The sequence below is a fragment of the Phyllobates terribilis genome, unplaced genomic scaffold, assembly GCF_046119375.1.
Source record: "Phyllobates terribilis strain yellow unplaced genomic scaffold, ASM4611937v1 Scaffold_1__5_contigs__length_1240528914, whole genome shotgun sequence".
NCBI classification, from domain to species: domain Eukaryota; kingdom Metazoa; phylum Chordata; class Amphibia; order Anura; family Dendrobatidae; genus Phyllobates; species Phyllobates terribilis.
In genome coordinates, this window is record NW_027362761.1 from 602,571,571 (window position 1) to 602,595,244 (window position 23,674).

Genomic DNA, 23,674 nt, shown 5'->3' on the forward strand with positions numbered 1-23,674 from the left:
GTCCATGCCTCAGAGACTGCAAGCTGTTATTAAAGCCAGAGGTAGTGCAACAAAATACTAGTGATGTATTGGAGTGTTCTTTTGTGTCTTTGTTTTTCATGATTCCATAATTTTTTCCTCAGAATTGAGTGATTCCATCATTTTTCCCTCTGCTTGGTCAGTAAAAAATTACCCTTACTGAGTACCACATTTTTTATCTTGATTTCTTTTAGTGTTTCTTAAAGCCCTAAAGTTGCCATTTGAAATGACTTTAGTTTTGTGCCATTTTCTGTGATCTGCTTTTTTTCAACAACATTAAACAACTGAATGAACATCCTCCGAGCCCGGTGATTCCATAATTTTTGCCAGGGGTTGTATAAGAAAGGTGAAAGTAAAAAGAGGATGGCTTCTACAAATGGATAATGATCCTAAACACACGTCAAAATCCAAAATAGACGACCTCAAAAGTCGCAAGCTGAAGCTTTTACAATGGCCCTCACAATCACCTGATCTGAACATCATTGAAAATCTGTGGCTAGACCTCAAAATAACAGAGGATGCAAGACGACCTAAGAATCTCACAGAAATGGAAGAATTTTCCAAGGAAGAAAGGATGAAAATTCCTCAAATAAGAATTGAAAGCCTCTTGTCTGGCTACAAAAAGTGTTTACAAAATCTGATAATTGCAAAGGGAGGCGCTACTAGGTACTAACCATGCAGGGTGCCTAAACTTTTGTATCGGCCCATTTTCCTTTTTGAAATTTTTAAAATGTAAAAGATGAAAATATATACTTGTTTTGCCTAAAATTGAAAGGAAATGTCATCTGTAACTTTAGGCCTTTTAGAGATTATTTCATCTTCAACTTAACTGTGCACAATAACAGTAATTTTGACCAGGGGTGCCCAAACTTTTACATCCCAATGTATTCCATCACTGTGTGTTTCCTACAGATGGATTCATGAAAAGAAATCCACCAGAGAGATGTCCCCGTCCTCTGTATCCCCAGGACTGTCCAGAGGAGAATCACAACATCCCGGAGAGTCATCAGGTAGACGGTGCTGAGCCCTGTACTGGATCTGTATATGAGGGACATTTCTGATCGAGGTCATAGATGTCACAGATTTTGGTGGTTTCTTGTATTGTGCTGATTGTTACATCTGATATATCAGGAGGAAGATCCGACTAAGAATAAAGTGAAGGATGAGACAGAAGAAGAAGTGATGACGAGGGATCAGCCGTGTGTGAGTGACGGGAAGGAGGAGATTCCGGTAGATGTTTCCACAGGTGTGTAATAATGTCCAGGGTATAATAATTACTGGCTTTAATATTACTTCCATCCTTTACTTCCATATTGTTCTTACACAAGTCCCGTGCTGCCATGTAAATGATTGAGCTTGTGATTCAGACAGAGCTTCCGAGACAGATTCCCTATAATGAGGCAGATGGAGACATTGTGAACGCCGTCTGACCTGTGATCCCTCGGTGTCCGTCTTTTTAAGCGTGCATAAAAGCACGGACCGCCACAGCTTTGTGCACTTCTCAAAAGAAGGACATTGGTGCACAGAGGCCAGACAGAGTCCAGAGTAACTCAGCTGCCTCATTATAATGAATGGATTCTTCTCGGGTGTCATCTGAATTATGTATTTTGTAGATTTAGATGGAAACCCTGATGTAAGTGCTCAGCGTAGAGCACAGGATAAATGTGATCCAAAATGTTCTGTACCCCAAAATGCCACCAATAAAAGCTTCTACTCAACCCACAAAAAACAAGTCCCTACTCAGGTTCATCATCTGTAAACAGAAGTATAGGTTGTGTCCACATTACTGGTAGAACAAAGGCTCTGGAAAAGTGATGTGGTTCCCACTAAAAGAAATCCAGCAAAATCTGCACTCCCAAATCCAAATACCCCCTCCTCCTGGGCCCCACAGTGTTCAGTTAGCGTCCACGTTTGTCATTACTGTAGCGAGGAGAGCCCACTAAATTTTTAGGGTGTGTGAAGCACGAGCTGGGCATGATGTATGTAAAGGTACTGCAATGTAAAGGTACTGCAATGTACCAGGCCCTACGATGGCAGATTTGCATTTTCACCTAGCAACATCCATTGCTGATAGTTTCTGGAAAACATTCATAGAGTCAAATTCATCACTACACCTGTAAATAAATTCCCAGAGGGGGGGTTATTTCCAAAAATGGAGTCAGTTGAGGGGGGATTCTGCTCTTCTGCCACTTAGGGGCTCTGTATATGGAGACCGTAAACTATTCTATACAAATTTGTTCTCCAAGAGTCAAATATTGCTCCTTCCCTCCCGAGTCTCGCCATGTGGCTAAGCAGTACAGTACAGCCACATATGGGGTATTGCCACGTTCAGCAGAAGTTGTGAACAAATTATGTGGTCATCTTTACCCATTTCCCTTTGTGAAAATGTAAAATCTGGGGCTAAAACAACATTATAGTGGTAAAAATGTATATTTTTTTCTTCTCTTCAATGGTATAATACTTTGTAAAATACATATGGAGTCAATATGATCACTGCACCCCTAGATGATTTCTTTGTGAAAATAGAAAATTTGGAGCTAAAACAACCTTTTTTTTTTGGGAATAAACATCATTTTTGATTTTTACAGTCCAATGTTTTGAAACTTTGTGAAGCACCTGTGGTTTCAAAATACTCACCATACCTTTAGATAAATTTCATCAGGGGGTGTAGTTTTCAAAATGGAGTCCCTTATGTGGGGTTTACACTGTTTAGGCACATCAGGGGCTCTGCAAACACAACATGGCGTCCGCTATCTATTTTTGCTGATGTTGCACTTCAAAAGTCAATTGGCGCTCCTTCCCTTCTGAGCCCTGCCGTGCACCCAAACAGTAGTTTTCCCCCACATATAGGGTATTGGCGTACTCAGCAGAGAGTGCACAACAAATGGTATGGTCCATTTTCTCCTGTTATCCTTGTGAAAATGCTAAATTTGGGGCTAAAGCAACATTTTTGTGGAGAAAGTAAAATTTTCATTTTTTTCTTTCCACATTGCTTTAATTCCTGTGGAGCAGCTGAAGGGTTAATAAACTTATTGAATGTGGTTTTGATCAATTTGAGGGGTGCAGTTTTATTGAATGGTGTCACTTTGGGTATTTTCTGTCACATAGGCCCCTCAAAGTCTCTTCAAATGTGATGTGGTCCCTAAGAAAAATTAGTTTTGTAAATTTTGTTGGATCCCTCTGTGTGTAATGACTCTATCTAATAGATCCCTCTGCGTGTAATGACTCTATATAATAGATCCCTCTGTGTGTAATGACTCTATATAATAGATCCCTCTGCGTGTAATGACTCTATATAATAGATCCCTCTGTGTGTAATGACTCTATATAATAGATCGCTCTGTGTGTAATGACTCTATATAATAGATCCCTCTGTGTGTAATGACTCTATATAATAGATCCCTCTGTGTGTAATGACTTTATATAATAGATCCCTCTGTGTGTAATGACTATATAATAGATCCCTCTGTGTGTAATGACTCTATATAATAGATCCCTCTGCGTGTAATGACTCTATATAATAGATCCCTCTGTGTGTAATGACTCTATATAATAGATCCCTCTGTGTGTAATGACTATATAATAGATCCCTCTGTGTGTAATGACTCTATATAATAGATCCCTCTGCGTGTAATGACTCTATATAATAGATCACTGTGTGTGTAATGACTCTATATAATAGATCCCTCTGTGTGTAATGGCTCTATATAATAGATCCCTCTGCGTGTAATGACGCTATATAATAGATGCCTCTGTGTGTAATGACTATATAATAGATCCCTCTGTGTGTAATGACTCTATATAATAGATCCCTCTGTGTGTAATGACTCTATATAATAGATCCCTCTGCGTGTAATGACTCTATATAATAGATCCCTCTGTGTGTAATGACTCTATATAATAGATCCCTCTGCGTGTAATGACTCTATATAATAGATGCCTCTGTGTGTAATGACTCTATATAATAGATCGCTCTGTGTATAATGACTCTATATAATAGATCCCTCTGTGTGTAATGACTATATAATAGATCCCTCTGTGTGTAATGACTCTATATAATAGATCCCTCTGTGTGTAATGACTATATAATAGATCCCTCTGTGTGTAATGACTCTATATAATAGATCCCTCTGCGTGTAATGACTCTATATAATAGATCCCTCTGTGTGTAATGACTCTATATAATAGATCCCTCTGTGTGTAATGACTATATAATAGATCCCTCTGTGTGTAATGACTCTATATAATAGATCCCTCTGCGTGTAATGACTCTATATAATAGATCACTGTGTGTGTAATGACTCTATATAATAGATCCCTCTGTGTGTAATGGCTCTATATAATAGATCCCTCTGCGTGTAATGACGCTATATAATAGATCCCTCTGTGTGTAATGACTATATAATAGATCCCTCTGTGTGTAATGACTCTATATAATAGATCCCTCTGTGTGTAATGACTCTATATAATAGATCCCTCTGCGTGTAATGACTCTATATAATAGATCCCTCTGTGTGTAATGACTATATAATAGATCCCTCTGCGTGTAATGACTCTATATAATAGATCCCTCTGCGTGTAATGACTCTATATAATAGATCCCTCTGTGTGTAATGACTCTATATAATAGATCCCTCTGTGTGTAATGACTCTATATAATAGATCCCTCTGTGTGTAATGACTCTATATAATAGATCCCTCTGTGTGTAATGACTCTATATAATAGATCCCTCTGTGTGTAATGACTCTATATAATAGATCCCTCTGTGTGTAATGACTCTATATAATAGATCCCTCTGCGTGTAATGACTCTATATAATAGATCGCTCTGTGTGTAATGACTCTATATAATAGATCCCTCTGTGTGTAATGACTCTATATAATAGATCCCTCTGTGTGTAATGACTCTATATAATAGATCCCTCTGTGTGTAATGACTCTATATAATAGATCCCTCTGTGTGTAATGACTCTATATAATAGATCCCTCTGTGTGTAATGACTCTATATAATAGATCCCTCTGTAATGACTATATAATAGATCCCTCTGTGTGTAATGACTCTATATAATAGATCCCTCTGCGTGTAATGACTCTATATAATAGATCCCTCTGTGTGTAATGACTCTATATAATAGATCCCTCTGTGTGTAATGACTATATAATAGATCCCTCTGTGTGTAATGACTCTATATAATAGATCCCTCTGCGTGTAATGACTCTATATAATAGATCACTGTGTGTGTAATGACTCTATATAATAGATCCCTCTGTGTGTAATGGCTCTATATAATAGATCCCTCTGCGTGTAATGACGCTATATAATAGATCCCTCTGTGTGTAATGACTATATAATAGATCCCTCTGTGTGTAATGACTCTATATAATAGATCCCTCTGTGTGTAATGACTCTATATAATAGATCCCTCTGCGTGTAATGACTCTATATAATAGATCCCTCTGCGTGTAATGACTCTATATAATAGATCCCTCTGCGTGTAATGACTCTATATAATAGATCCCTCTGCGTGTAATGACTCTATATAATAGATCCCTCTGTGTGTAATGACTGTATATAATAGATCCCTCTGTGTGTAATGACTCTATATAATAGATCCCTCTGTGTGTAATGACTCTATATAATAGATCCCTCTGTGTGTAATGACTCTATATAATAGATCCCTCTGTGTGTAATGACTATATATAATAGATCCCTCTGTGTGTAATGACTCTATAATAGATCGCTCTGTGTGTAATGACTCTATAATAGATCCCTTTGTGTGTAATGACTCTATATAATAGATCCATCTGTGTGTAATGACTATATAATAGATCCCTCTGTGTGTAATGACTATATAATAGATCCCTCTGTGTGTAATGACTCTATATAATAGATCTCTCTGTGTGTAATGACTCTATATAATAGATCCCTCTGCGTGTAATGACTCTATATAATAGATCCCTCTGCGTGTAATGACTCTATATAATAGATCCCTCTGTGTGTAATGACTCTATATAATAGATCCCTCTGTGTGTAATGACTCTATATAATAGATCCCTCTGTGTGTATTGACTCTATATAATAGATCCCTCTGTGTGTAATGACTATATAATAGATCACTCTGTGTGTAATGACTCTATATAATAGATCGCTCTGTGTGTAATGACTCTATATAATAGATCCCTCTGTGTGTAATGACTCTATATAATAGATCCCTCTGTGTGTAATGACTCTATATAATAGATCCCTCTGTGTGTAATGACTCTATATAATAGATCCCTCTGTGTGTAATGACTCTATATAATAGATCCCTCTGTGTGTAATGACTCTATATAATAGATCGTTCTGCGTGTAATGACTCTATATAATAGATCCCTCTGCGTGTAATGACTCTATATAATAGATCCCTCTGTGTGTAATGACTCTATATAATAGATCCCTCTGTGTGTAATGACTCTATATAATAGATCCCTCTGCGTGTAATGACTCTATATAATAGATCCCTCTGTGTGTAATGACTCTATATAATAGATCCCTCTGCGTGTAATGACTCTATATAATAGATCCCTCTGCGTGTAATGACTCTATATAATAGATCCCTCTGTGTGTAATGACTATATAATAGATCCCTCTGTGTGTAATGACTCTATATAATAGATCCCTCTGCGTGTAATGACTCTATATAATAGATCCCTCTGTGTGTAATGACTCTATATAATAGATCCCTCTGTGTGTAATGACTCTATATAATAGATCCCTCTGTGTGTAATGACTCTATATAATAGATCCCTCTGTGTGTAATGACTCTATATAATAGATCCCTCTGTGTGTAATGACTCTATATAATTGATCCCTCTGCGTGTAATGACTCTATATAATAGATCGCTCTGTGTGTAATGACTCTATATAATAGATCCCTCTGTGTGTATTGACTCTATATAATAGATCCCTCTGTGTGTAATGACTCTATATAATAGATCCCTCTGTGTGTAATGACTCTATATAATAGATCCCTCTGTGTGTAATGACTATATATAATAGATCCCTCTGTGTGTAATGACTATATAATAGATCGCTCTGTGTGTAATGACTCTATAATAGATCCCTTTGTGTGTAATGACTCTATATAATAGATCCCTCTGTGTGTAATGACTATATAATAGATCCCTCTGTGTATAATGACTATATAATAGATCCCTCTGTGTGTAATGACTCTATATAATAGATCTCTCTGTGTGTAATGACTCTATATAATAGATCCCTCTGCGTGTAATGACTCTATATAATAGATCCCTCTGCGTGTAATGACTCTATATAATAGATCCCTCTGTGTGTAATGACTCTATATAATAGATCCCTCTGTGTGTAATGACTCTATATAATAGATCCCTCTGTGTGTATTGACTCTATATAATAGATCCCTCTGTGTGTAATCACTATATAATAGATCACTCTGTGTGTAATGACTCTATATAATAGATCCCTCTGTGTGTAATGACTCTATATAATAGATCCCTCTGTGTGTAATGACTCTATATAATAGATCGCTCTGTGTGTAATGACTCTATATAATAGATCCCTCTGTGTGTAATGACTCTATATAATAGATCCCTCTGTGTGTAATGACTCTATATAATAGATCCCTCTGTGTGTAATGACTCTATATAATAGATCCCTCTGTGTGTAATGACTCTATATAATAGATCCCTCTGTGTGTAATGACTCTATATAATAGATCCCTCTGTGTGTAATGACTCTATATAATAGATCGTTCTGCGTGTAATGACTCTATATAATAGACCCCTCTGCGTGTAATGACTCTATATAATAGATCCCTCTGCGTGTAATGACTCTATATAATAGATCCCTCTGTGTGTAATGACTCTATATAATAGATCCCTCTGCGTGTAATGACTCTATATAATAGATCGCTGTGTGTAATGACTCTATATAATAGATCCCTCTGTGTGTAATGACTCTATATAATAGATCGCTCTGTGTGTAATGACTCTATATAATAGATCCCTCTGTGTGTAATGACTCTATATAATAGATCCCTCTGTGTGTAATGACTCTATATAATAGATCCCTCTGTGTGTAATGACTATATAATAGATCGCTCTGTGTGTAATGACTCTATATAATAGATCGCTCTGTGTGTAATGACTCTATATAATAGATCCCTCTGTGTGTAATGACTCTATATAATAGATCGCTCTGTGTGTAATGACTCTATATAATAGATCCCTCTGTGTGTAATGACTCTATATAATAGATCCCTCTGTGTGTAATGACTCTATATAATAGATCCCTCTGTGTGTAATGACTATATAATAGATCCCTCTGTGTGTAATGACTCTATATAATAGATCGCTCTGTGTGTAATGACTCTATATAATAGATCGCTCTGTGTGTAATGACTCTATATAATAGATCGCTCTGTGTGTAATGACTCTATATAATAGATCCCTCTGTGTGTAATGACTCTATATAATAGATCCCTCTGTGTGTAATGACTCTATATAATAGATCCCTCTGTGTGTAATGACTCTATATAATAGATCGCTCTGTGTGTAATGACTCTATATAATAGATCCCTCTGTATGTAATGACTCTATATAATAGATCCCTCTGTGTGTAATGACTCTATATAATAGATCCCTCTGTGTGTAATGACTCTATATAATATAGGAGCTTCACTTTTTATTTAAGAACTGAAATAAATTAACTCTTTGATATTCTGATTTAGTGAGAAGCACTTATATCTAGGGAGAGTGAATCACTGATGTGGTGGTGGTCCGGCGAGGATGAGCCCCAGCAGGTCGCATTAGAGCATGAAGCCGCTGGGGCAAATGTGCAATATATGGATTAATGGATAAAGAGCAATAGTGACCTCTGCAATAGGAGGCTGAGAGCATCAGGCAGCAAAGGGTGAAGCTGCAATGTAAGGACTAGGGTTCAATAAGTAATATTCACCTTATTAGAGGAGGTTAAGTATTACAGCAATATTTAATAGCTGCTCGGTACATTGAGTTATACTCAGTATCTAGACCATCTTTGTTGCATAAAGATAAGCACAGAGATTTATTGTCTATGAGATCAGCTCCAATTGTTGCACGTCAGTAAGATGCTGCTATATAAAGTGCTACTACCCCTTTGAATGAAATTGAGGAACACCACTTAGGCTTAATTTAGCTAATTAAAAGCGTAGTGTTTGTACTTTACTCCCCATTCTAGAGTGGAAATTCTATGTCTGTTATACTTGAGAAACCAACATATGAGAGGATTGGAATCCACTATATATTGTGGGGTTTCTACTCACTTGGGTGCATCGGGAGGCAAAACCGGAAGCATTTACGTTTAAATGATCAAGTCGGTTTATTGCTCCATAAACCGTCCACAAGCAAAAGGGAAAACAAACGGCCTTCAGAGCAGGCAAAACAAAGAAAACAGTTCCTTAGACAAAGTCTCTGGTTAGCCAGTCCTGTGGCCACACAGGCGGGATGGGTAGCATCCAGTACACTAGCTCAGTCTGGATATTACACAGGAGGCCTTTTCCCTCCACACACACAGACCATGTGTCAAACAAAGGACTCCATTTAACCTCTTAACCACACACAGAGGTGAGGCATTTGAGCAGCCAGACTCGCCCATCTCTCAGGCTGCCCGTAAAACCTGGGCCCGGATGCACCAAACAATCCTCTTAGTGCTATGTGCACTAGAGCAACACTCCAGGATTACATCACAGATGAGAACCATCTCTGTGACACATACCTTCCGTCAACTATATGTCCGGTAGCTGCCTTACATACCTCCCCCCTCTGCCTAAAGCCGTGGGGCTTGGCACCTTCTACTACTAGACAGGAGATTCTCGAGAGGGCATCGGCATTACCATGTAGCTTCCCAGCTCTATGTTCCAGATGGAAGCTGAAATCCTGTAGGGATAAAAACCAGCTGGTGACCCTAGCATTTTTCCCTTTTTCTCTCTCATCCACCTGAGTGGGGCATGGTCTGATACTAATTTAAACTTTCGCCGTAACAGATAGTAGCATAATGTGTCCACCGCCCTCTTTATGGCCAAGCATTCCTTTTCTACAATGGAATAATTCTTTTCACATGCAGATAGCTTCCTACTCAGGTAGAGAACAGGGTGCTCCTCCCTATGTATTTCTTGAGAAAGGACTGCTCCTAAACCGACTTCTGGAGTACAAATTCCCTCTTGAACACTGGGGCAAGCAGGACCGGTTGCTTACACAGAGCCACTTTCAGTTTTTGAAAGGCCATCTCTACCTCCGCAGTCCATTTGGCCATAACTGATTTTGTCCCTTCAAGGAGGTCCGTCAGGGGTGTGGCCATCATAGCAAAGTTTGGGATGAATCTCCTGTAGTATCCCACGATTCCTAGAAAGGCCCTAACCTGCTTCTTTGAGAGTGGTCTTGGCCAGTTTTGGATTGCATCCACTTTACTGATTTGGGGTTTGATCTCACCTCTACTCACTACATATCCCAGGTATTTGGCCTCGTCTTTCCCCATGGCATTTTTTTTTAAATTTATCGTAAACCTCGCCTTCTTAAGCATATCAAACACCGCCTGGACCTTTTCTAGATGACTTCCACAGTCCGGGCTGAAGATTACAGTATCGTCCAGGTATGCCATGGTGTACTTCTTATGCGGTATGAGGATCCAGTCCATGGCCCTATGGAAGGTGGCCGGAGCTCCCTTCAGTCCAAATGGCATCCGGACATATTGGAAGCACCTGTCGGGTGTAAAAAGAAAGAGCAGTCTTCTCCTTGGCTCCCTGTGACATGGAGATTTGCCAATATCCTTTCGTTAAATCCAACGTGGTTATGTACCTTGCCGGCCCAAGTCTCTCGATCAGATCATCGACACGCGGCATTGGATATGCGTCGACTTTAGAGACTAAATTCAACTTTCTATAATCGTTTCAGAATCTCTATTCGTCATCGGGTTTTGGAACCAGGACAATCGGGCTCCAAATTTCAACATACAACTCACTTCCTTGGAGATCAGCTTTTGTCGGGCCTCGGGAATTTGATAGGGTTTCAAGTTCACCCGCACATGTGGCTTCGTAGAAATCGCATGTTCTATGACCTTTGTACATCCAGGCAGTTCTGAGAACAGAATTAATTAGCACAAAAAGGATATATAGATCCATTAGCTGTACATAAGGAGTATCCCAATTCAATCATCAAGCATTGGCAAGAGAGAGAGCCTGTTGAAACTCCATGTTTGCTGATCAAGCCAGAAGCTGAGGTTGGAGGAGTGGCAATATCGGAGACGCTGTCAAAGGCTTAAAAACAGCAATGTCAGGGATTGCTGCAGAAGAACATGGACCTGTTCTCAGAACTATATACCAAAACAGTTCCTCCTTTTGCTATATTAATAAAATCATCTGAAGTAGTCATATAATAGTTAATTATTCATAGTATTTTATTTAACACAGCAAGCAAAACCAATTAAAAATGTACTGCCCCTAAAAAATCCCAATTAAAACCAATAGGCAGTGTGGTCTACAAACAATCTTATGGCATACAGGTAAGTATATATACCATTATATAGGTGTACATTATTGTATACAGTTCAAATTGCCAGATCATAAATACACATAATAAATAGGTTTCTAAGACCAGTTGGGCACCGGCTTAGACAGTATATAGTTAATCACAAGAATACAAACCATATGCCATAGTGATAGCCCTACACCAGTACCCCTACGCGCGTTTTGTGTGTTTTCTTCCTCGGGGGGTACTGAGGCAGTGTGCAAGCTGAATACATAGAGTAGTACAGGGGGGTTGGGCATAAGGTAGAACCTATCATCATGTTTCATTAATATAATCATCAGTGATGGTAGATCTGGTAGGGTTTACGGCTTCCCGGTTGATGAATATTGTAATTCACTTCACCAAGCTTTTCCACCACCTCTTACGGCCCTTGCCACTTGACCAAGAATTTGCTTTCCACAGTAGGAATCAGTATGAGGACTTGGTCTCCAGGATTGAACTGCCTCACTCTGGCTGATCAGTTGTAGACCCTAGCTTGAGCCTCTTGTGCCTGGAGGAGATGTCCTTTTATGATGGGCATTACCTTCGCAATCCTCTCCTGCATCTGTGCGTGCGACGTGCTCAGCGACGCTCCTGTGGGGCGTGACTTCGGCTTCCCAGGTTTCCTTTGCTATATCAAGGAGACCCCCACGGATGCTGGCCATACAGAAGTTCAAATGGCGAGAACTTAGTAGAGGCCTGTGGTACCTCTCTGATAGAGAACAACAAATAAGGTAGGTGACAGCTCCAGTCTCTGTCATCCTTTTCTATGGCCTTCCTAAACATACTCTTCAGAGTTTTATTGAACCTTTCCACAAGGCCATCGGTCTGAGGATAGTATACTGATGTCTTTAGTTGGGTGATTTGCAGGGCCTTACACAATTCCCTCATCACCTTCCTCATAAAGGGTGTTCCTTGGTTGGTCCCTTGGTAATCCTGTCCGGGGAAAAACGTGGACCAATTCACGAGCTATACTCCTTTGCCGAAGAGTTTCTCAGGGGAATCGCTTCTGGATAGCATGTGGCATACTCCAAGATGACTAATATATATTGATGCCCATGAGCAAAATTAACCAGGGGACCGACCAAGTCCATGGCAATTCTCTCAAACGGCACTTCAATGATGGGCAATGGCATAAGCGGACTTTCGAAAGTGAGAGGTGGGGCGGTTGACTGGCAAGTAGGACAGGACCTACAATACTTTAAGATTTCCCGGTGACATCCAGGCCAATAGAACCTCTGCATGATCCGTTTCCGATTTTTTTACACCCCCAGATGGCCACCCAAGACATGTAAATGGGCCATGTCCAACAACCTTCTGTCACGCACGGAAGGGCTGTGGAGTTGGTAAGCCAAACCTCCGACTCCAACTCCTCAATTTCCATGACTCTGACTCCCTCATACATGGCTCATGTTTAAATGATAAATTTACTGTAGTACAGATTCAACTCAGCTAAAAGTCTAGACCCTTAGATCAGGAATAGAACAGACATTTATAGGACATTTCATAACTTTCCCAAATTCATATGAAAAAAAATTTCCACACAAACTGCATTGAACTACTGTACCCAATTTATTATATATTATAGGAGTTAGTCAGTTCATTTTATACCGATTCCGACTCCACCAAAATGGACACCGACTCCGACTCCACAGCCCTGATGCATGGTGTGGGAAAGACTAAGTGCAAGGGATGAGGGGAGGGTAGCCCAAACACTAGGGAAAGGGGGAGTGGAGACCCCTAAGCAGATCTAACATCACCCTACTTGTCCTACCGTCCCTATATAGGTTCCGCACCTATCGCGGAACAGGAAACATAATCCCTGTATATTCCTAGAGCTAGGCCCAAATAAGGGGGTGAGCACTGGTCAGTCCCACTATAAACTAAAGACAACAAGGGAGGCAAACAAAGGGAGGAAAACTTATCTTGAGTAGACACCAGAGAGATAACACCAAACGTCCTTCAAGGGCACCAGAGAGGAAGCTACCCGACTGCTATTGCTCCGTGCCTTCACAAGGGAAAATGAGAATATCACCGACTACTCCTTGAAGCATACTGAGAGTTTATAAACACCCAGACCAGGGTTTGTCAATCAGAGGAGGTAGGTTGCCGCTGGGTCAAAAATTAAGAAGGCGTCTGCAATGTCAAACGCAGTGACCTTCTGCAGCCAGATCCAGAGCGACTGTCTGTTACATCTCACACACCCGTGACACCTTCGTCTATAAGGCCCTGGTACTAATAAATGTTCCAAAAGCTCCTCCTCACCTTTGTAACCCAGTACAATAACTCCCCACTCAGCATAAAATAGGGAAATCTCGTTTCAGCCCCTGGCTCCTGCGCAATACCATTTATGACTGTGACATTGTTAAATGCTTCCCTCAGAGTCAGGTCCCTATGTTGGGTGGAGCTAAAATTTTCGCTGGTCACACCTAACTCAGGAATGTCAGTTTCAGGGAACACTACCTCCTCATCCCCCACAAGGAGACAGAAAGGAAACCCGTCCGACTCTGGGTGTGTTGATACCTCTTTAGGGCCAATCGGTTTCGTATCCAACCATCGAGCCCTGAACCCTTCCACCACAGATCCCCAAAACAAACAAAATTCCCAGCATATAATAATGGGGTGCAATAAGTCCTGGACGACGCCGACCTCGTGGCACTCCATACCATGGGCAGTTTCAGTGTCCACTCTGTCCAAGGGGTAGTCTTTAGCATCACCATGAATGCACCGGACGCCAACCTTCTTCCCTGGGATCAGGTGGAGAGAAAAGTGGCCCTCACAAGGGTCACAGGCTCCCTGAGTCTAGCAGTCCAGTTACTTGCCAACTATTTACCTTTACGGGACAAGCTTGTGGCCCCTCGCTGGGTGGACAGCTCACACTGCAGGCCGGATACGCATAGTTTGAACAGTGGCATTCCAGGCTGCAGTCCATTTGCTTGGTGGTCAGGGCACAACGGGCTGCTATATGGCCTGGGCCGTGGCATTTCCAGCATATAATATCGCTAGCAGGGACCTTTTGGCATTACCTCCCCTGCCCCTTTGGACCATGGACGCCCGCCCCCTTTTGGGCCTCCGCCCCCTGTTGGGTTCCCCAGTATGGAGGGGGCTGCCTTCCCAAGGAACCTTCAACGCCCTAATAAAAAATCTCACATTTTTCCCACAAAAATCTACTTTTAACCCCATACCAGGATAACTGGAGAAAATGGACCCCAAAATTTGTTGTGCAATTGCTCCTGAGTACGGACATACCCCATATGTGGGGGAAAGCCATTGTTTGGGCGCACGGCAGGGCTTGTAAATGAAGGAGTGACGTTTGGAACACAGACTTTGATGGAATGGTCTGCTGGCGTCCTGTCGCGTTTGGAGAGCCCCTGATATGCCTAAACAGTGGAAAACTCTGACAAGTTACCCGATTTTGGAAACTACACCACTCAATGATTTTATCCAGGGGTATAGTGAGCATTTTGAACCCACAGGTACTACACAGAATTTGATAACATTAGGTCGTCATATTGAGAATTTTCATTTTTTCACGAAAATGTAGTTTTAGCTCCAAATTTGTAATTTTTACAATGGATAATAGAAGAAAACGGACCCCTATAATTTTATGCACTTTCTTCAGAACTTGATAATGCCTCATATGTCGTCAGAAATTACTGTTAGGCCACACGTCAGGGCTGAGAAGTAAGGAGCGCTATTTGGCTTTTGGTGCATAGATGTTGGTAGAATGGTTTATGGACGACATTTGCGGAGCCCCAAAGGTGCCAGAACCCCAAAAGTTACCCCATTGTAGAAATTACACATCTCAATGAATTCATCTACTGCTGCAGTGACTATTATGTAACATCCATTCCAGGCTTTATTCTGGAGAATTGCAGATATGCAAGTTTAGTGCCCACATATTGTGCCCCCATATACTGTAGCGCCCCCATACATTTCTCCTGGTGAAATGCACCCCGTAAATTAAGTACTCTCCCCACTACAATAATGCCAAACATGTGACTGCTTACTTCGGTTTAGGCACAGTGGGGCTCAGAAGGAGGGGGGCATTTGGATTTGGGAGCGCAGAATTCACTGGATTTTTATTTGATGGGGTGGCTGCTGTCGCTTTTCCAGAGTCTTTATTCTTCCAGTAATGTGGGACCTCCTATAGTTGCAGTGACAGATGACGGACCTGAGAGGGGGCTAGTTTTGTGTGGGATAAATTAGGGGTTTTATTGATAACATTTTGGACTACATAATTTTTGATTGCTTCCAGAATAAGACTGGATCGCCAGGCTACGCTGAGCACTTACGTCGGAGTTTCCATGTAAATCCCACAAAAATGTGATTCAGACGAAACCCCCGATGGAACCACCCACCATAATGAGGTAGATGGAGACACGGTAGAGTCAGTTTGACGTCTGCTCCAGTGGTCTCCATCTTTTTAGGTGAACACAGATCTGTGGTCGTCCACACTTATGCGCTAAAAAAAGCCTAAAATGATGGGACGCAGCCAGAACACAGACCAGTCTAAAGGGACTCCACTGACCTCATAAGTGAGTGTCTCCATCTCCTTCTGGGGTTTGTCTGAATTGCAGTTTTGGGGAATTTACATGGAAACCCCAACGTAAGCGCTCAGCGGAGAACGCAGGATAAATGTGAGGCAGAATGAACATATAGACAGCAGTTCCAGAATATTTCTTATTTTTATTTTTGCGCCGCTCACTGCGCAGTGACTGAGTCGGATTTATTCTTCGGGTCATTGCGATTACAGCGATAACATATTGATATGGTGTTTTTTTTTAGGTTTTGCAGCTGTCACACAGTAAAAATGCTTTTTTTATATATTTTATATATATAAAAAGTAGTGGGTTTTTTTCGTCGCCATATTCTCTGAGCTGTAACTTTTTTATTTTTTGGTGAGTAGAGCTGTATGATGGTTAATTCTTTGCGGGACGAGTTGCAGATTTTTTTGGTACCATTTTGGGGCACATAGTAATTTTTGATCGCTTTTTATTCAGATTTTTCAGACACAGAATGAACAAAAAACAGGAATTCAGTTATTGCTTTTTATTTTTTGCACCGTTCACGGTGCGGTAAAAGTGATAAGACCGATTTGTTCGTTGGGTTGTTGTTGTTTTTTTCACATGATCTCATGGTACCATGGTAACGATCGGGACCTACAATTATCATTGCGGGGGTCCGATAGTTACTAAGGGGGTCTTGCGACCCCCTTTTCACCAATTAAATAGCATTATCACAATTGATAGCGGTATTTAAGGAGTTAATTGGCCCCGATCAGCATCGAAACTGGCCGGGGCCGAAACTGCAGGGTGTCAGCTGTCACAGACAGGTGGTGCTATTCACTTATTCCTCAATGCCGTGAAAGGGCAGCGCTGAGTCGTAAGCACCTTTAACTTCCACCATAAAAATGCGCTACGGTGGTCGTTAATGGGTTAATATAGCTAATTAAAAGCATAGTGTTCTCCCCATTCTAGAGGGGAGATTCTAGGTCTGTTATACTTGAGAAACCGACATATGAGAGGATTGGAATCCACTATATATATTTTGTTTTTAACCAGGTTGTCTCCATTTCTTTAGTGTGTGTCTCCTGATGAGTTTCCCTAATCGGACAGAGACCGCGTATTCTAATCTAGAATAGATTTGTGGGTAGTTTGTGGTTTTGTTTTTTGTTGTCTCTTGTCAATTCTCTGTCACTCTAGGAATTGAAACACATGAGTGCGTCATGTTGTATGTCATAGGGGTTATTTTATAAAAAAGTTTGAATAAAAGTTATGTTCTAGCATCCATTTCAGTGAGTCTAATCTATCTTTCATCCTTATAGGAAATCCTTGTGAGAATAACGGTTCATCGCTAAATTGGAAAAAAGAAGATATCAGGAAGCACTCTAATGGAGGAAACCTCATCACCCTTCCTGCACCTCCTGGACTTCACAGCACTTCACTTTCTTATAATCCTGCTGATCATGAGGAATCATCTCCTGAGCAATCTCACATTGTTACCACTATTCCAGGTCACAAAGTGGATTCAAGATTTCAGTGTGACAAGCAATTTACTAGAAGTTTAGATTTTTTTAACACAAAAAAAGCACAAAGGAGAAAAGCCATACTCCTGTTCAGAATGTGGGAAATGCTTTACAGTTAAAGGGAATCTTATTACACATCTAAGAATTCACACAAGGGAAAATCCATTTTCATGTTCAGAATGTGAGAAGTCCTTTACAGATAAAGGAAGTCTTATTAGACATCAGAAAATTCACACAGGAGATAAACCATATTCATGTTCAAAATGTGGGAAATGCTTTACAGAAAAAGGGAATCTTATTAGACATCAGAGAATTCACACGGGAGACAAGCCATTTTCATGTTCACTATGTGAGAAATGCTTCACAGATAAAGGGAGTCTTAATACACATCAGAGAATTCACACAGGAGAAAAGCTGTATTCATGTTCAGAATGTGGGAAATGTTTTAGAGATAATTCAGAGCTTGTTAGACATCAAAGAAGAATTCACACAGGAGAGAAGCCGTATTCATGTTCATTCTGTGAGAAATGCTTTACAAATAAATCAAGTCTTAGGAAACATGAGAAAAGTCATACAGGAGAGAAGCCGTATCCATGTTCAGAATGTGGGAAATCTTTTATATATAAATCACTCCTTGCTACACATGAGAGAATTCATACAGGAGAAAAGCCATTTTCATGCTCAGAATGTGGGAAATCTTTTGTAAGTAAATCACACCGTGCTACACATGAGAGAATTCATACAGGCGAAAAGCCATTTTCATGCTCAGAATGTGGGAAATCTTATATAAATAAATCAAATCTTTCTGCACATGAGAGAATTCACACAAAGGAAAAGCCATTTTCATGTTCAGAATGTGGGAAATCTTTTATATATAAATCATTGTTGTTGAACATCAAAGAATTCATACAGGGGAAAAACCGTTTTCATGTATACAATGTGGAAGGTGCTTTACAGAGAAATCACAACTTGTTACACATCAGAGAATTCACTCAGGAGAAAAGCCATATTCATGTTCAGAATGTGGGAAGTCCTTCACAAAGAAAGGGAATCTTAGTACACATCAGAGAATTCACACAGGAGAGAAGCCATTTTCATGTTCACTATGTGAGAAGTCCTTCTCAGATAAAGGGAGTCTTAATACACATCAGAGAATTCACACAGGGGAAAAGCCGTATTCATGTTCAGAATGTGGGAAGTCCTTCACAAAGAAAGGGAATCTCAATACACATCAGAGAATTCACACAGGAGAGAAGCCGTATTCATGTTCAGACTGTGGGAAATCTTTTATACATAAATCATACCTTGCAAAACATAAGACAAGTCATACAGGAAAGAAACTGTAATTATGTTCTATAAATTTTAATAAACATTACTCAGCATAAATGAGTACACCCCCTTTGATAAGTAAGATTTTAATTAATATTTCACTGAACACAATAAATATTTCTAACATTTTGCCAAAACTGAGTTACATAGAACATTTTTTTGTAATCAAAACATGAACGTAAGGGTAATAATATAACTATCATTACAAAATCTTCAGTTTAACTCAAATTAGTTAATGCAAAAAATGCGTACACCCCAAATCAAAAGCTACTACATCGGGGCGTGGCCTGCCCATGAAGCAGAGCAGTCACACTTAGAGAGAGCTCGTGCTTTCCAGAGCCCTTACAGCAAATCATTAGCCAGCACAAGCAGATCCCAACCTCTACATGAGAAGAAAATCCGGTCTCCGCTCCCAGGCACCACGGGAGCTCATCTCTGGACCCACTGACCCTGGCATCACTCGGTATTTATCAGTCTCAGGCAGCGCGGGAAAACAGCTCACACGTGTAGATATGGCTGCTGCTGTGGGAGGAACTAGTGTGCAGAGCCTGAGGGGAGCAAGCTTACCTGCTGCTGAAGCCAGATTATCACGTGGAGGCCGCACTCCGGGGAGACAGACACAGGGAAAGGGGAAGGCAGTTCAAGTGGGATCCGGTGTTATTGACAGTGGTAATGCAGGCATGCAGAGAGTGGAGAGATCCGGGTCCCACCCCTCCCCCTCCAAGTCAGCTTCACCATCTACTCAGTTAACCCATTCCTCTACCCCAACTGAATCTCTGAGGAGTGCAGGAGCTACAAGCAGCATAGTTCTGGGACCCCTTGCATCTGACACTGGCGTGACTGAGAATAGCAGTATGATTACCCAGGATGGCCCTGGGACCCCTATTAGCTTTGCAAACCTCGGGGATCCCTCGCTCCTGACTATGAATGCTGGGGAATTACGGGCCCATTTAAATGCTATCCCCACTAAGACCGATATGGAGGGTTATATCCAGCGATTGGAGGCCGTATGCAAGGGGGAAATTGGCTCCCTCAAAGAGGATGTTTCTAATATAAACTCTGCCGTCACTGCACTTGAAGCTAAAGTGGATGAACTATCTACCCAGCTCCACACCCAGCAGCATATTTTGGATCAGCACTCCGAGAATTTTGATCTAGTTCTGGATATGCCAGAAGACTCCAAAAACAGAAATCGGAGAAACAACATTAGACTCCGAGGTCTCCCGGGGTCGGTGGCTCCACGGGACCTGAATTCAGCCCTACAGCACCTTTTCAACTCATTGCTGAGTAGCTCCACGGAGGAACATCTCGAGCTGGACAGAGCTCACCGATCCCTGGGCCCCAAACACCCTGACCCATCTAGACCTAGAGATGTCATTTGCAGGATCCAATTCTTCCAAATTAAAGAAGACATTATGCGTAAAGCTAGAGAGAACGATGCCATAGACTTTAATGGCACAAACATTCAACTTCTAGCGGACCTCTCCACTATAACTCTGGCTAAAAGAAGGGCTCTCCGACCTCTTTTGGAGGCTCTGCGTGCGAAGAACATTACTTATAAATGGGGATACCCCTTTCAGCTTCATGCTTGTGGGGACACTGGGACGGTGACCCTGAGATCGCCATTGGATCTTTTGGATTTTTCATCGTCTCTGGGGTTGCCACCAGTCACCCTGGGAGAGTGGCCCCGTTTATCCTCTTTTGGGTTCGGAGGAGCAAGGAGAGGTGGAAGAGTGATAATGGGAACTGAGAGGAAGAGGAGAAGATACCCACGCAGTGACTCCACTGGTCCCTCTGGTGACTCCTGAGCCTTAGGAGTCTGTCCTATCGTAGTCACTCGCTCTCTCCACTGTCTTTTTCCTCATATCGGAGTTTATTAATTTTAATATTAGCAAAAAAAGAAGCAAGACAAAAATATATCTCATACCCTACCATAATTATATATAATTGTAAAGCAAAATTGCATAATAAATATAGGGTACTTAGTGAACTATTTTTGATCAAAAAAAGTATACAAGCCGTCCCACCAGCGGCAAGGTGACCCTAAATTGGGACGGTACCTATACTGCCTATATTAAAAACCTTACTGTATATCAAAGTTGAAGTAATGCATATAAAAGGGTAGACAAATAGGACCGGGTCCCAACTCCAGACCACCTAGGCCCGTGGTAAGCTACATATATACCAATCAGCTCAACAAAGGGCATGCCACACCCTTAAATTGCACAGAATGCAAACAAGTCAAAAAAACAGACAATGTGAACTGAGGTCTAAGATGGCAGACATACAAGAAACAGAGGCATGTTCACACTAGCAAAAAAGAAGCAAGACAAAAATATATCTCATACCCTACCATAATTATATATAATTGTAAAGCAAAATTGCATAATAAATATAGGGTACTTAGTGAACTATTTTTGATCAAAAAAAGTATACAAGCCGTCCCACCAGCGGCAAGGTGACCCTAAATTGGGACGGTTTTTTGACTTGTTTGCATTCTGTGCAATTTAAGGGTGTGGCATGCCCTTTGTTGAGCTGATTGGTATATATGTAGCTTACCACGGGCCTAGGTGGTCTGGAGTTGGGACCCGGTCCTATTTGTCTACCCTTTTATATGCATTACTTCAACTTTGATATACAGTAAGGTTTTTAATATAGGCAGTATAGGTACCGTCCCAATTTAGGGTCACCTTGCCGCTGGTGGGACGGCTTGTATACTTTTTTTGATCAAAAATAGTTCACTAAGTACCCTATATTTATTATGCAATTTTGCTTTACAATTATATATAATTATGGTAGGGTATGAGATATATTTTTGTCTTGCTTCTTTTTTGCTAGTGTGAACATGCCTCTGTTTCTTGTATGTCTGCCATCTTAGACCTCAGTTCACATTGTCTAATTTTAATATTAGTAGATTTCTTATGGGGGGCTTTGCAGTCCTTGGGTGGAACCTCACTATGCATTGCATTGGCTTATTATGTCTAGAAAATAGCCCACAGGATTTCCACCACCTTTTAGTTGCCTCTGGTTTTATGTAGCGTTAAAGGGAATTTGGATAAGTCAGGGGCACTGGATTTGTTTAGTTGCATAAATTAATTAACAATGTATAATTAATTTGCTGTGGGGGCCTGGCCGATTGCTCGTGTTTTAGGGTACAGTCACCTCCCAAATTAGGGTGTGTCTTTGACACTACTTACAGAGATTTCTCTGTTTAATCTTAGTCCATAGGGGTAGCTACCTGTGGTCTAATAAGATGGTATTTCTCCGTCTGAACCTTTTATTCATATTCTGTCCTTTCTAATCTTCCTACTGATTTTTCTTCCATTTCTTCTTTCGTAAGGGCTTACTCTTCTACACCCAATACCTCTTTTCCTCATACCACCACTCGGTCCCATCACTGATTCTTGTATTAATTCACGATGTCCACTTTGAAACTTTGTTCTCTGAACATTAGAGGGTTTAATACCCCAGAAAAACGCTCACAGGTACTTTACCATATGCATAAAAAATGGGTTCATATATTACTTCTTCAGGAGACACACTTTAGGTCAGATCGGATACCATCACTCAACCATAAATATTATTCACATTGGTTCCATAGCAGCAACCCAGACTCAAAATCGAAAGGGGTCAGTATTGCCCTGCACAAGTCGCTACAGGCTCAAGTACTTGCCTCTAAACCTGATACGCAAGGAAGGTATTTGTTCCTAAAGATTAAAATTATCAGAGATGTATTTACCATCGCTAACTTTTATCTCCCTAACCAGGATCAGATTAGAACTTGTAAAGCATACTTACGCGACCTTGCAGCATTCGCCAAGAGTGCGGTAATAGTTGGAGGAGACCTCAATTTCACGCTGGATCGGGTCCTGGACTCATCTACGGGTAGGTCGGCCATCCCCCCTTCCCAGTTGGAGAGCCTGAGAGCTAAACTAATGGAATCTAGATTGGTCGATGTTTGGAGACTGACCCATCCCTCCACACGTGACTATACTTTTTACTCCACGGTACATGATTCATATAGCAGAATAGATTATTTTTTAATTAGTCACAGACTGCTCTCGTTTCACCCATTGACACAAATTGACCCAATGATTTGGTCGGACCATGCCCCGGTTTTACTATCCTTGACATTACCAGAACTCTCATTGAGCGAGTGGACTTGGTCCTTGCACCCGGGGCTTCTTAAAGATCCTACTTGCCAAGAGGCAATCAGGACAGCCATCTCAGATTTCTCCAATAATCACAAAGATGACTCCACAGCTTTGCCATTTCAGTGGGAGGCCCTAAAGGGAGTCATACGGGGAGTACTCATCCAAGGGGCACGATTGAAGAAGGATAGGGCTTCTGCCATTACTAATCTGCTGACGCATATTCAGGCTTTAGAGTTGGATCACAAAATCCACAGGTCATGATTGATCTGTTGAAAGCTAGAACTGACTTGAGCTCATTGCTAGATACAGCAACAGCGAGACAGAGAGACCGCTTCCGTAGATATCTATATGAATACTCAGACAAGCCTGGTAGAGCTTTAGCACGATTTTTGCATCCTTGAATTCCTACTACATATATACCCATCATTAAATCTAAATCAGGTAAATCTCTTCATTCTCCTCTGGAGATTGCAGACTCATTTAGGGATTATTACAACTCCCTTTACAACTCCCTTTACAACCTTAGGGGACCTTTGGCAGACATGGCCATGTCCGACTTCCAGGAAAGAGTGGATGATTATGTAA

The 23,674-nt window shown here is 41.0% G+C and overlaps 1 pseudogene; it reads left to right on the plus strand.

The window, feature by feature from the left end:
• The first annotated feature begins 12,700 nt into the window (after positions 1-12,700).
• LOC141150207 (uncharacterized) lies at positions 12,701-19,064 on the plus strand (annotated as a pseudogene).
• The last annotated feature ends 4,610 nt before the right edge of the window (positions 19,065-23,674 follow it).